Genomic DNA, 13,735 nt, shown 5'->3' with positions numbered 1-13,735 from the left:
AAGGTGAGACTGCGGTAGTTATCTACAAATAACGTTTCTTGGTGACGAATTAGTAGTTTGTGTTTAAAGTTTTTTTTAGCATTTTTAGAGAGGTTGGGGAGATAAAGGATGGTCCAAAAATTTGGGCCGTGTCTAGTGATATGTGCATCAAGTGTAGTGAGGGGGTGAGTGAGGAGAGGCAGTGTTATTCCGTTTGAGGCGGGAAAGTCAGTGACTACAGTAAACCTCTGGAGAGGTCTCTGCTAGGAAGAAGTTATAAATGGTGTGCGGGAGCGTTAAACCTGTTAAAGAAACTAAAACGATGGGGCGAGGTAAGATAAAAATGCAGCGAGAATGGTAGAAAAATAAACCACAAGCCCGAGCAGTTCCCTAGCGTACAAAGAGAAGGAAGTGCAATGTGCTATAACGCATAATGTCTAGCTATGGGTAGTGTCAAATGGTAAATATTAGGTGATCGCAGGAGGCAGGACAGTTAACAGTGTATGTAGCGCAATGAGGATAAAAAGTCGTTAAACAGCTCAGCAACAATACAGGAGCATGCATCCAGAGTAAAAATTCAATACAATATGACATTGTGATGTCGTAGGGCAATTCAGGAGCATAAGGAGCTTTCACACAACACACCTACACTCAAATCAGATGAATCTACATTACACAGAATAAATCTACCTGGTATCCTGTAAAGACCCAACTCTTACTATTCTTAACTATATATTCACTGAAAAAACCATAGGTTTCAGGGGCGTTATAGTTAGCTGGACATTTCCCTCATACAAACCCTAGAAATTCCCCCGTTATAGTTAGTTCAGCTAACTATAACTCGCGCCCCCGCAATGCACTGCTGATGACGTCACATATTACATCACTCATGACATGGTCAGTGACATCACTGATGACATCTGAAATGACATCACTGATGACATCACTGATGACGTCATCCATGTGATAAATTAGTGCATCTTCTCACACCCTTTGATATACTCAATCAAAATTTCAGACGTCCATTCTCAAAACCATAGATACTCCAATACCAATAACTACATACCCACTCATTGACTCTTAGATCTACACACACACACATCCACTCACTCACCTGTACAGTCACTCATACTTACAGTCACTCAGTACAGGACTATCATATGCATTTATACACCTACATAGACACTCACACACCACCAATCATCCATAGAGGTACTCTCACACCTAGTCAGTCATGCAAATAATTAATCACCCTCCCATTTACTCACCTATGCAGTTATACACACTCAAGTTCACACATTCATAAAAATAGTACCACATTCTTACGCTCTTATACAATCATTAATACAAGCACACACTCATCCATACAGCCACTCTCACAATCACACACTCTCACATATACCCACTTATATACTCTTACACACATATATACTGCCTTTCACATATGTAGTTAGTCGCACATGTACCACTGAGATATACATTCAATCCCTAACACACCCATACATACACTCACCCAACTATACAGTCCATCACAGATGCACTCTTAAAACCATGCACCCATAGAATCACCCACTCACACATGTATGCACAGAGTCACACACACCCCACCCACACAAACACTCAGGCACCCATACAGATACTCAGACAACCAATCAATAACCCATAGAGACACTCATATAACTATTCACAAAATCATGCAGCCGTTTATACACCAACAGACAGACAGATACAGACATTCACACAGTTTAGTCACTAGTCTGCATTAAGATACATTTAATGACTCACTTATAGAGTCAGTCACGCACCTACTAAATCATCCATTCACACACTTATACACCCACTAATTCTTCCATAGGTTTTTACCTATATATATATTAAACATATTTAAAATGTACAGAAACACACACACTCATTGGATGACGTCATCAGTGATGTCATTTCAGATGTCATCAGTGATGTCATCAGTGATGTCACTGACCATGTCATGAGTGATGTAATATGTGACGTCATCAGCAATGCATTGCGGGGGCGCAAGTTATAGTTAGCTGAACTAACTATAACGGGGCAATTTCTAGGGTTTTGTACGAGGGAAACGCCCCTGAAATCTGTGGATTTTTTCAGTGAATTTCTAAGGTTTTTTAAATGCCAATTCCTAACTATAACGCCCCTGAGACCTTTGGTTTTTTCAGTGAATTTCAAAGGTTTTTTAAATGCTAATTCCTAACTATACCAGGCCTGAAACCTATGGTTTTTGCAGTGAATTTCAAAGGTTTTTTAAATGCTAATTCCTAACTATATCAGGCCTGAAACCTGTGGTTTTTTCAGTGAATTTCAAAGGTTTTGTAAATGACAATTTTTAATGTATTAATTGTTATACTTATTTTTTTGATACTGATTTACTACATTTTTTAAACTATTTATTTGTAGATATTTTTTTTTAAATTACATTATAATTACATTATACATTACAATACAAAATATACTTTCTCAGAATGAATTACTTTAGTTTAAATACTTGGCAAATAGGCAACAGACTTTTAAGTACAGTAGTTACAGTTGTTGCAATGGCCAACACAATTTCAAACACAAAGCAACATTGAGCTCAATGTGAATTTCTAGTTAAATGCAATTAGTTACTTTATGGATTACTTTTCTAACCACAGGACTGGATCCTAGATACAGTCCTTGGAAATCTCCTGTAAACAGTTGAGTAAAAGAGTTTTGGTTGCAGTAGTTATTTTTAAGGAATATTATTGTATTTTAAAACTTGGCATTTAAATTTTTTTTCACATAGAATCACCAATGTTATCCTATGGCAGAAAATTCACTTAGCAGGTAAGTATTGTTATCGTTACTTTTTCTTACTCAGTGGTGGATCCTTGATCCAGCACTGGCCAACCTCCTGTAAACAGTTGAAAGAATGTGTTTAAGTCATACAGACGATTTTTTAGGAATATTTTTAGTTTGTGAAAATAGACACTTAGAAACTTTTCTGCTGAAAACCACACAATGGACTCCTATGGAAGGAAATACAAGTTACTGGTAAGTACGCTTAGAATTACTTTTCAGAGTCAGTGCTGGGCTAAAAGATGCAGCCCAGGGTTCTCTCCTGATTACAGGTGAGTAAATCGGAATTCGTAGTTCGGCTGATTTTATACGAATATTTGTACGTTTCATAAATGGACACTTAAAAAAATTTCTGCTGAAAACCACACAATGGATTCCTATGGAAGGAAATACAAGTTACTGGTAAGTACGCTTAGAATTACTTTTCAGAGTCAGTGCTGGACTAAAAGATGCAGCCCAGGGTTCTCTACTGATAACAGGTGAATAAATCGGAATTCGTAGTTCGGCTGATTTTAGAGGAATATTTGTACGTTTCAAAAATGGACAGTTAGAACATTTTCTGGTGAAACCACACAATAGATTCCTATGGAAGGAAATACAAGTTACTGGTAAGTACGCTTAGAATTACTTTTCAGAGTCAGTGCTGGGCTAAAAGTTGCAGCTTCTCGTTCTCTCCTGATAACAGGTGAGTAAATCGGAATTGGTAGTTCGGCTGATTTTAGAGGAATATTTTTAGTTTGTGAAAATAGACACTTAGAAACTTTTCTGCTGAAAATCACACAATGGATTCCTATGGACGGAAAACCAAGTTACTGGTAAATACGCTTAGATTTACTTTTCAGGGTCAGTGCTGGGCTAAAAGATGTAGCACTGGGTTCTCTCCTGATAACAGGTGAGTAAATCGGAATTCGTAGTTCGGCTGATTTTAAAGGAATATTTGTACAATGGTGAAGGAAGGGGGCGGGGCCTGAGGTGACTTGTGCAAACATGCCCTGTGGCACGTTTTAAGTTGGGGAATTAATTCCTCTTCAATCCTGAGGTCCCCTGGGGGCCAACTAGCCCACCAGGTACCTCCAGTATGCGCCAGGGGGCTGCATTGCAGAGAAGTGTTCAGAGGCCAAGCGCCTTTTTACAACACTCTGCAACGCAGCTCCATGACGCTTACTGGAGGTATTTGGCCACTCCTGGCCCCGGGGACCCCATCCCCCGGGGCCTGGCCTCCGTTGGAGACCATGGGGGGGACCCCAATCCCCCCACGGCCCCGCCGGCTTCCCGCCTCCTGCAGGAGCCGGCATTGCTTTTCCACATGGGGAGCAACTAACATGCTGCTCCCCATGTGGAAAAGCAATCCGCTTTGCTATTTGGAAGAGAGAACAGGTTTCCTGCTCTCTCTTCCAAATAGCAAAACAGTTTGCAATGACAGGGTGGGAGCCGCGAGGCTCCCGCCCTGTCATTGCAAACGGCAGTGTCCCGGGGGTGGGCACCCCGGGACACTGCAGGAGCCGGCCCTGGGGGGTGGCGGTCCCCAGGGCCATCGAGGGCTCCAGGAGGGAGGCTGCACGGCCTCCCGCCCACCTCTTTCAAAGCCCCGGGTGGTCCCCAGGGCTGGGGGGTCCCTCACGGACCCCCAATTTTACATATTTAGAGCCCCGGGGAGGTGGCGGTCCCCGGGGCGTGTGGGGGGGCTTGAGCCCCCCCCACACAGGGTATATATTTTTTTTAAAAAGCCCCGGGCGTGGCGGTCCCCGGGGCCGTGGGGGGGCCGTGGGGGGGCCGGGAGCCCCCCCATTCATTTTTTAAGCCCCGGGTGGTGGCGGTCCCCGGGGCTGGGGGGCCTGAGAGCCCCCCAACAAAGAGATTGAAGCCCCGAGGGTGGTGGTCCCCAGGGCTGGGGGGCCTGAGAGCCCCCCCATGTATTTTACAAAAGCCCCGGGGGTCGCGGTCCCCGGGGCAGGGGGGCCCCTCTGGGCCCCCATTATAATACCATATTGCCCCCGGGAGTTGGCCCCCCCGGGGGCTAAATCAAAACAAAGCACTTTTTTTTTCGTTAGCGGGATGCGCGGACCCTACACGCATCCCGCGATAAAAAAAAAAAGAAAAAACATGTTTTTGGCCTTGGGGGTCCTTGTGGGACCCCCTGAGCAGGCCTAGGGGGTCAGGATGTTTCTACCCTCTCCCCTTGTCACGTTTTGTGCCTTTTTTTTAGGTTTTCTTGTGCCTCGGTTCTACCGAGGCACAAGATGGCTGCCAACACTTCCTGATTCAGAGTGTTGGCAGCCAATTAGCATTCAGCTCGTGCTCGGGAGGGTTCGGGGAGGGTGCGCGGATCCTCCCCGGCCATAGATATCGCTAACATTTTTTACCCTAATTTTCTCAGGAACTACTGAACGGATTTACACCATTTAAGCAAAAGGCACGAGTCTGAACTGAGGACTACCTCTTTGCCAAATTTGGTGTAATTCCGTTCAGCAGTTCGGGCTGTAGCTGCGACAACAGATCCTATGGGAAATTGCATGGGGAAAACGCGTTTTGGGACCCCCCCTTTTTTCTCGGCCCCTGCTTAACGAATCACCACAAAACTTTCAGGGTAGGAGCGGAGCGGAGCTGGCCAAAGTTTGGGAAATTTCGCGAAGATTCGTCAATCGCCGCCAGACTTATTGGGAATAGAATGTTGCGGATTTCATATGGAAAATAGTTCCTAACTATAACTATCTACTGGCGACCGCCAGTAGATAATATATATATATATATATAAATATTTTGTTTTAAAAAAAAGAAACTCACATAACATTTATACAAAATGTCAACTTTTTCTCTCTTTCTCTGACGTTTTCCTAATTCAAACTGTCAGGATAAACTTCTTATATAATTCCTATTTCTCTAATAATTCCACAAGGGACAAAAAAGAAGTCTGCCAAGTTTAACTAAATACACATCTATTTCTCTGACAATTCCTAATCAAAGGTCTGCCAGGATTAACAAAACACATTTACTTCTCTCTCTCCCTCTCTGACGAATCGTAAACAAAGGTCTGCCCGGATTATCTAAATACACATCCCTGTCTGTAACAGATGTGGTTCTCGATGAACGCCCTTTTTTCCTACCTTATCTGGCCACTGCAGACATCTCCCAGACCGGTACCCCTGTCATGCAAAAAACAGATCTTTCTTCTCAACGGGCATCTGTCATCCTCCTCAAATTGTGCATGACTAAATTAGTTATCCGACGGGGAACCTCCACAGCGGCAGGCTAGAGCAAAGGTATCTCTTGGCTGGCTCTGCCACGATGTCGGGAAAAAATCCTTTAAGCAGCTAAAATAATTGAATCACCACATCTGCTAAACAAGGGAGTACAAACAGGTTTGTTGCATATGCTCAGACTAAACCTGCTGGGAGAGTGACCACACTATGAGAGAAGCACAAGTCAGTCTCAAATTACACACGCTGTGAGTCTAGTCTTATAATACTAATTTTGGCACACATCCATAACTTCAATACAATATTAACAATAGAAAAAGCTTCCTGCTTTTCCGTTATGAACCTCCCATATTGCACACATTTCCTTAAAGCGCAGCTTTTTCCTGTGTTCGTGACTTCTAGAAGTCACTCTTCATATACAGACTCTAATTGGAACATTCTCTACAGCTCTGAATTTCCTGAACATATTTCAGTCAGGAAGGCTCTCAGCAAACATACAATGGGAGGAAAAAACACGTAAGTCAGACCGCATTTAGGCCTTTTTTAAAAGCAAGCTGTGAGTTATTACCAGATAAAATGTGCAACTTAAACATGCACATTTACCCACACATTTAAACTGCATTATACAAAATTTCTTTCTTTACACAATAATAATATTTCACAGTTTGTGGGAAAGTGACAGGTAAAACCGAATAATGAACAGAATGATTTGGGCCTAAATCTAAATTAGGGTTTTGATTCCTTTCAACAACATTTTGCATGATTGCTCAGTCTAAATGTTGGTGCAAAAAGGTAGCGATAACAGTGCAGCATATACAATGAAACCCAGTCTCTTGTTATTCTCTACCCAAGGAACAGCAACAGACCTTGACCTTAGCAAGAATAGGGTAAGAGCAGCAAGCACATTAACAGTGCATAAATCCTTGTGCACATAAAATGAAAAGTATTGGTTCCACCTCACCAACATTACAGCAAATGAAAGATTTTTATTTACGATATTGAGAAAACTCGCAGAAACACTGCTAATATCGTATTTCAAGATAATCTTACAGTAATACCATGTTTGGGACATTAGTACAAATTAACCAACAAGTATTGGAGGATGACCTCTGTTGAATGCCACCAGAGCCAACTCTGTAACAAAAGCAGATTTTCACATTTAATGAAGTACATTAATGAAGCCTTCAAATGCGTACCTTTGAGTTTTTAACGTGTGAAAGAGTTCAGGTTGCGTCCTCATACATTGTAACATCAGGAAGCTCGGCAGCCATGTTATGTGTGGGATGGTGCATGTTCTCACCACTACTGAAGCTATCTATATGTGTATATATGCGGGTGGTGGCGGTCCCCGGGGCTGGGGGGCCTGAGAGCCCCCCAACAAAGAGATTGAAGCCCCGAGGGTGGTGGTCCCCAGGGCTGGTGGGCCTGAGAGCCCCCCCATGTATTTTACAAAAGCCCCGGGGGTCGCGGTCCCCGGGGCAGGGGGGCCCCTCTGGGCCCCCATTATAATACCATATTGCCCCCGGGACTTGGCCCCCCCGGGGGCTAAGTCAAAACAAAGCACTTTTTTTTTCGTTAGCGGGATGCGCGGACCCTACGCGCATCCCGCGATAAAAAAAAAAAGAAAAAACATGTTTTTGGCCTTGGGGGTCCTTGTGGGACCCCCTGAGCAGGCCTAGGGGGTCAGGATGTTTCTACCCTCTCCCCTTGTCACGTTTTGTGCCTTTTTTTTAGGTTTTCTTGTGCCTCGGTTCTACCGAGGCACAAGATGGCTGCCAACACTTCCTGATTCAGAGTGTTGGCAGCCAATTAGCATTCAGCTCGTGCTCGGGAGGGTTCGGGGAGGGTGCGCGGATCCTCCCCGGCCATAGATATCGCTAACAATTTTTACCCTAATTTTCTCAGGAACTACTGAACGGATTTACACCATTTAAGCAAAAGGCACGAGTCTGAACTGAGGACTACCTCTTTGCCAAATTTGGTGTAATTCCGTTCAGCAGTTCGGGCTGTAGCTGCGACAACAGATCCTATGGGAAATTGCATGGGGAAAACGCGTTTTGGGACCCCCCCTTTTTTCTCGGCCCCTGCTTGACGAATCACCACAAAACTTTCAGGGTAGAGCGGAGCGGAGCTGGCCAAAGTTTGGGAAATTTCGCGAAGATTCGTCAATCGCCGCCAGACTTATTGGGAATAGAATGTTGCGGATTTCATATGGAAAATAGTTCCTAACTATAACTATCTACTGGCGACCGCCAGTAGATAATATATATATATATATAAATATTTTGTTTTAAAAAAAAGAAACTCACATAACATTTATACAAAATGTCAACTTTTTCTCTCTTTCTCTGACGTTTTCCTAATTCAAACTGTCAGGATAAACTTCTTATATAATTCCTATTTCTCTAATAATTCCACAAGGGACAAAAAAGAAGTCTGCCAAGTTTAACTAAATACACATCTATTTCTCTGACAATTCCTAATCAAAGGTCTGCCAGGATTAACAAAACACATTTACTTCTCTCTCTCCCTCTCTGACGAATCGTAAACAAAGGTCTGCCCGGATTATCTAAATACACATCCCTGTCTGTAACAGATGTGGTTCTCGATGAACGCCCTTTTTTCCTACCTTATCTGGCCAATGCAGACATCTCCCAGACCGGTACCCCTGTCATGCAAAAAACAGATCTTTCTTCTCAACGGGCATCTGTCATCCTCCTCAAATTGTGCATGACTAAATTAGTTATCCGACGGGGAACCTCCACAGCGGCAGGCTAGAGCAAAGGTATCTCTTGGCTGGCTCTGCCACGATGTCGGGAAAAAATCCTTTAAGCAGCTAAAATAATTGAATCACCACATCTGCTAAACAAGGGAGTACAAACAGGTTTGTTGCATATGCTCAGACTAAACCTGCTGGGAGAGTGACCACACTATGAGAGAAGCACAAGTCAGTCTCAAATTACACACGCTGTGAGTCTAGTCTTATAATACTAATTTTGGCACACATCCATAACTTCAATACAATATTAACAATAGAAAAAGCTTCCTGCTTTTCCGTTATGAACCTCCCATATTGCACACATTTCCTTAAAGCGCAGCTTTTTCCTGTGTTCGTGACTTCTAGAAGTCACTCTTCATATACAGACTCTAATTGGAACATTCTCTACAGCTCTGAATTTCCTGAACATATTTCAGTCAGGAAGGCTCTCAGCAAACATACAATGGGAGGAAAAAACACGTAAGTCAGACCGCATTTAGGCCTTTTTTAAAAGCAAGCTGTGAGTTATTACCAGATAAAATGTGCAACTTAAACATGCACATTTACCCACACATTTAAACTGCATTATACAAAATTTCTTTCTTTACACAATAATAATATTTCACAGTTTGTGGGAAAGTGACAGGTAAAACCGAATAATGAACAGAATGATTTGGGCCTAAATCTAAATTAGGGTTTTGATTCCTTTCAACAACATTTTGCATGATTGCTCAGTCTAAATGTTGGTGCAAAAAGGTAGCGATAACAGTGCAGCATATACAATGAAACCCAGTCTCTTGTTATTCTCTACCCAAGGAACAGCAACAGACCTTGACCTTAGCAAGAATAGGGTAAGAGCAGCAAGCACATTAACAGTGCATAAATCCTTGTGCACATAAAATGAAAAGTATTGGTTCCACCTCACCAACATTACAGCAAATGAAAGATTTTTATTTACGATATTGAGAAAACTCGCAGAAACACTGCTAATATCGTATTTCAAGTTAATCTTACAGTAATACCATGTTTGGGACATTAGTACAAATTAACCAACAAGTATTGGAGGATGACCTCTGTTGAATGCCACCAGAGCCAACTCTGTAACAAAAGCAGATTTTCACATTTAATGAAGTACATTAATGAAGCCTTCAAATGCGTACCTTTGAGTTTTTAACGTGTGAAAGAGTTCAGGTTGCGTCCTCATACATTGTAACATCAGGAAGCTCGGCAGCCATGTTATGTGTGGGATGGTGCATGTTCTCACCACTACTGAAGCTATCTATATGTGTATTTGTGTTACTGAACTTGATTCTTTATTTCTTTTTACTGCAGGGATCCACGTGCACCTTCTACATGAATGTTGTTCCTTGGCTTGATAGAAAGAAACTATTAAATAAAAGATGCAACCACAAAATAAGAAATGGATTGTAGCTCCGACGTTCGGGAAGCTCTCTATAAGCGTGATGTTTCTGCAGATGGAAAGTCTAATGTTTTTACGTTAAAAGGAATTTAATGTCTATTTACATACTCTTATATTTTTGTTTTCATTTCTTTCTTTACTTTTAAAGTTTGCTGTGGAATGTAAACTGTACTAATTCTCTGCTTGAAGCGCATTAAAAAAGTATTAGTTCCGTAGCCATTTCTGATGACTTTTCCATTATATTAAAGAAAAACATAGTCTGAAAAGTCTTACGTTCTGCAGGTTGTTCTTTTGAAGAAATAGATCTTTGCAATTCGCATACTGTGGATCACTGCATAACCATGAGCTGTTTTTTGGCCACTTGAGTGAGTCTGAGTGGATTTTGCTGTAAGGCACAGTGTCTTGCATTCACATGTCTGCTTGGTGGTGCTGGCTGTCTTAGTTGGTGTTTTCTGCTGGTTGTCGATATCACTACTATTGTAGCTTCACAGGTAGACTTGGCCTGTCGCTGATTCCAACGTCTCTGGAAATATAGGGGCATATCAACAACAACCGGCGATAATTATCTCTAAGCGCACTTAGCGCTAGGATAATTATCGCCGGCTAGCGTGAATTTTTATCGCTGAGATAGCGTTCTATTAGCAACGCTTATCTCAATAGCGATAAAAATCCTCACGCTAACAGGCTAACGTGAGATTATCGCTGGAAACCCAGCGATAATCTCACGTTACCTTGTTGATAGGGACAGTCAAACTTAGCCATGATATCCTCCTTCCATAGGATATCATGGCTAAGTCTGAAAAATACCAGACGTAAAAAAGCAGCGTTACCCGCGGTTAGCGCTGCTTTTTTTGTCTCTAACAGGGTTAGCGACATTCTTGGTAATAGGAGAAATGTCGCTTAGCGACATTTCTCCTATTATTTTACTCTGGAACGCCCCCTTTGCATCTCATTAGAGATGCAAGGGGAAGCGTAGAGTAAAAGGGTGCTAACATGCAAATTTGCATGTTAGCACCCTGTTGTTGATAGGGCGCTAGTTTTATCTCTCCTTTTCTGGCTTTTAAAGCCAAAAAAACAGAGATAAAGCCCTTGTTGATATGCCCCTTAGTTAGTACATGGGGTGTTCTGTTGTCCTGCGGACTGAGCCTTCCTGCTCTGGTGGCTGTAACTCATTTCTCCAATGTCCGGGTCTACTTCTCCTGAGTGTCCATGTCTGTGTCTCTCTGCCCGGTAGTCTAAGTTCTTGGTTTTCTGATCCCCATGTTTTTGCCCATGGCAAAAACACGTTTCTACCTCTCCTTGGCACACTACTCACTCACCTGGTCCCCAAGGTCAATAGATTTCTGGTGTTGGGAGACTTCTGCCATTTCAGCAATCTATCCCAGCTGCCCCATATTTAATAAGGCAAAAGGGGTTGTTGAGGGCTGTAACTTTAATCAATGGATAAAGAGATAGCTTGCATTAAGGGACATCTCCTTCCTCATTGTTCGGAATTTAACCTGTGGATTTATTTGTCTTAGTTCTTCATTGTACCCTCTATCCTTTTCTTATCATTGAGCTGTCAGAATCACCCTGGCCTCAAAAAGAGCAAAACAAAACCTTTGTAGATTGTTGGGACTATCTCAGTGTAAGCCTTTGATGGTGAACTGGAGGAGACCGGGACCCTTCTGCAGCTTCAGAAACAATATGTGAAATTAAAAACCTTTATGGGAATGCCAATTGCTGTTTGCAGCTTTTTGTCTCCAGTTATTACATAGATTGTAAGGTTTAAAATTAACAAGGTGACAATTAATTCTAGCCAGACATTACAATAAACAGAATAGAGTGAAAGCTAACAGGAAAAAAGTGAAGAACATCAGGGTAACTGAAATAAAAATCATCAAAGCAACAAAAGAATACTACAAACTTGATTGAATTTATTTGTACATAACATCATTTTTTCTATATTTTACCTACATATATAAATTATGCTAAGTAGTGTCATGCTGATAGATTATTATGATAAATATTTTTGCTAGGTTTTATTATGCTGTTTTTTTAAGTTCGATGCAGAGTTTTCCATTACCACTATGTTGTGTACAGTTGGAAATTTGAATAACGTACTATTGTGATAATTCATAAATCTAATGTTGTCTTGAAATTATTTTAGGATGAAGATGTTTCTACAACTTTCCATGGAGCTGGAGAATGAGTTGGCAGCTTTCTTCAATACAAGAATGACTACATTGCATGAAAGGATGACTTTATACCCATATTCATGAAAAACCTTAACTCAGTTTGCGGAGGTACCAGTCCCTGCTCCCTGTTCTAAAGAGGTAGACAGCAAGATCTGTTCAGGAGATGGACGTTTTTCAAATAATATTGAAATACTCTGTGTTAGACCTGGCATCATTGGCTTGGTCTCCCCTGACCTTTTTTGGCTTCTGACCTCCTGTTTGGACTTTGTTTTGCTGGCGTAGGACTATGAGCGCCTTGGACTCTGCCATTCAGTGCCAAAGTGCTGTAGTTGTCATATACATACTGATGATCGGTGTATACATGATTGACTGATTTGAGTTAGCTGTAAGCCTCTTAGCTAAGGTTAAGAAATACCTATAGCTAGTAACTCAATTGCTCCTCCGTGGGCCTGCAGCACTGGTTTGTCACCCACAGGTTTTCCATAAAGGGGCCTGTGTGTGCAAGTTACTGTTACTCAGCTTGGCATTTAAAAAGCTACTTGCCAATGTTCTGCATGGTTCTTGCTATATTGGAGTACTCCAAGTGGACACGGTGTGGTGTCAGGAAGCGGTAGGGCACGTGTGTGCTACGTGCCCTAGTAGTGAATGGCACTAGATGGTGTGTTCGGTACGGTAGGGCCTGCTTCTTGCATTGGATTTACATGAGGAATTTGTGGGAAGGCTATTTAGCTGTATTTCCTTCGTGCAGAAGAGTTGCAGTATAGTGTTTGATATTGATAAATTTGTAATGGCAAATCCTCTCTGGTGGCGCCAGTAAATTCAACATTACTAATGTGAAAATACCCCTTTGAGAAAGTGGGCATTTTTGTGCTCATGGCTCTGTGTGCCCGTCAGTCTGTCTTCTCCAAACCACATCTGGGTGCCTGGTGGGAAAGCTTCATCTGTGCCTTCCTGATAAGACAGCCATAAACTAGGGGCTCAAGGGAAACTGCAAATCTCTGACACTAAGGGGCCTTCCTGGGACAGATAAGTGGGGGTGGAATTGGCACCTGCATTCCAAGGAGCCTGGTCTTGGCCCCACTAAAGATATTGATCTAGCCTCCCGAGGTAGGATGGCAGACAAGACAGAATTTAGAGAGGGCCCATGCATTTCAAACGTGGCCTTTTAAACTGATCTCATCTTCAAAGGCCATTTTGGATATAGCTACTGGGGCTCTGCCCTCAGGAGTTTGGAGACACTTTGGGGATTGGAATCATACTACTCTGGTTCAATGCTGGAACATTGACAAGAGAAACTATTGGGGCAGGATGGACTGCTATAGGAGTATGCACAGACTTGTGGTGGCCTGGGGCTTGT

This window comes from Triturus cristatus, chromosome 6, assembly GCF_964204655.1.
Source record: "Triturus cristatus chromosome 6, aTriCri1.1, whole genome shotgun sequence".
NCBI lineage: Eukaryota > Metazoa > Chordata > Amphibia > Caudata > Salamandridae > Triturus > Triturus cristatus.
Note: the sequence above shows the minus strand (reverse complement) of the source record.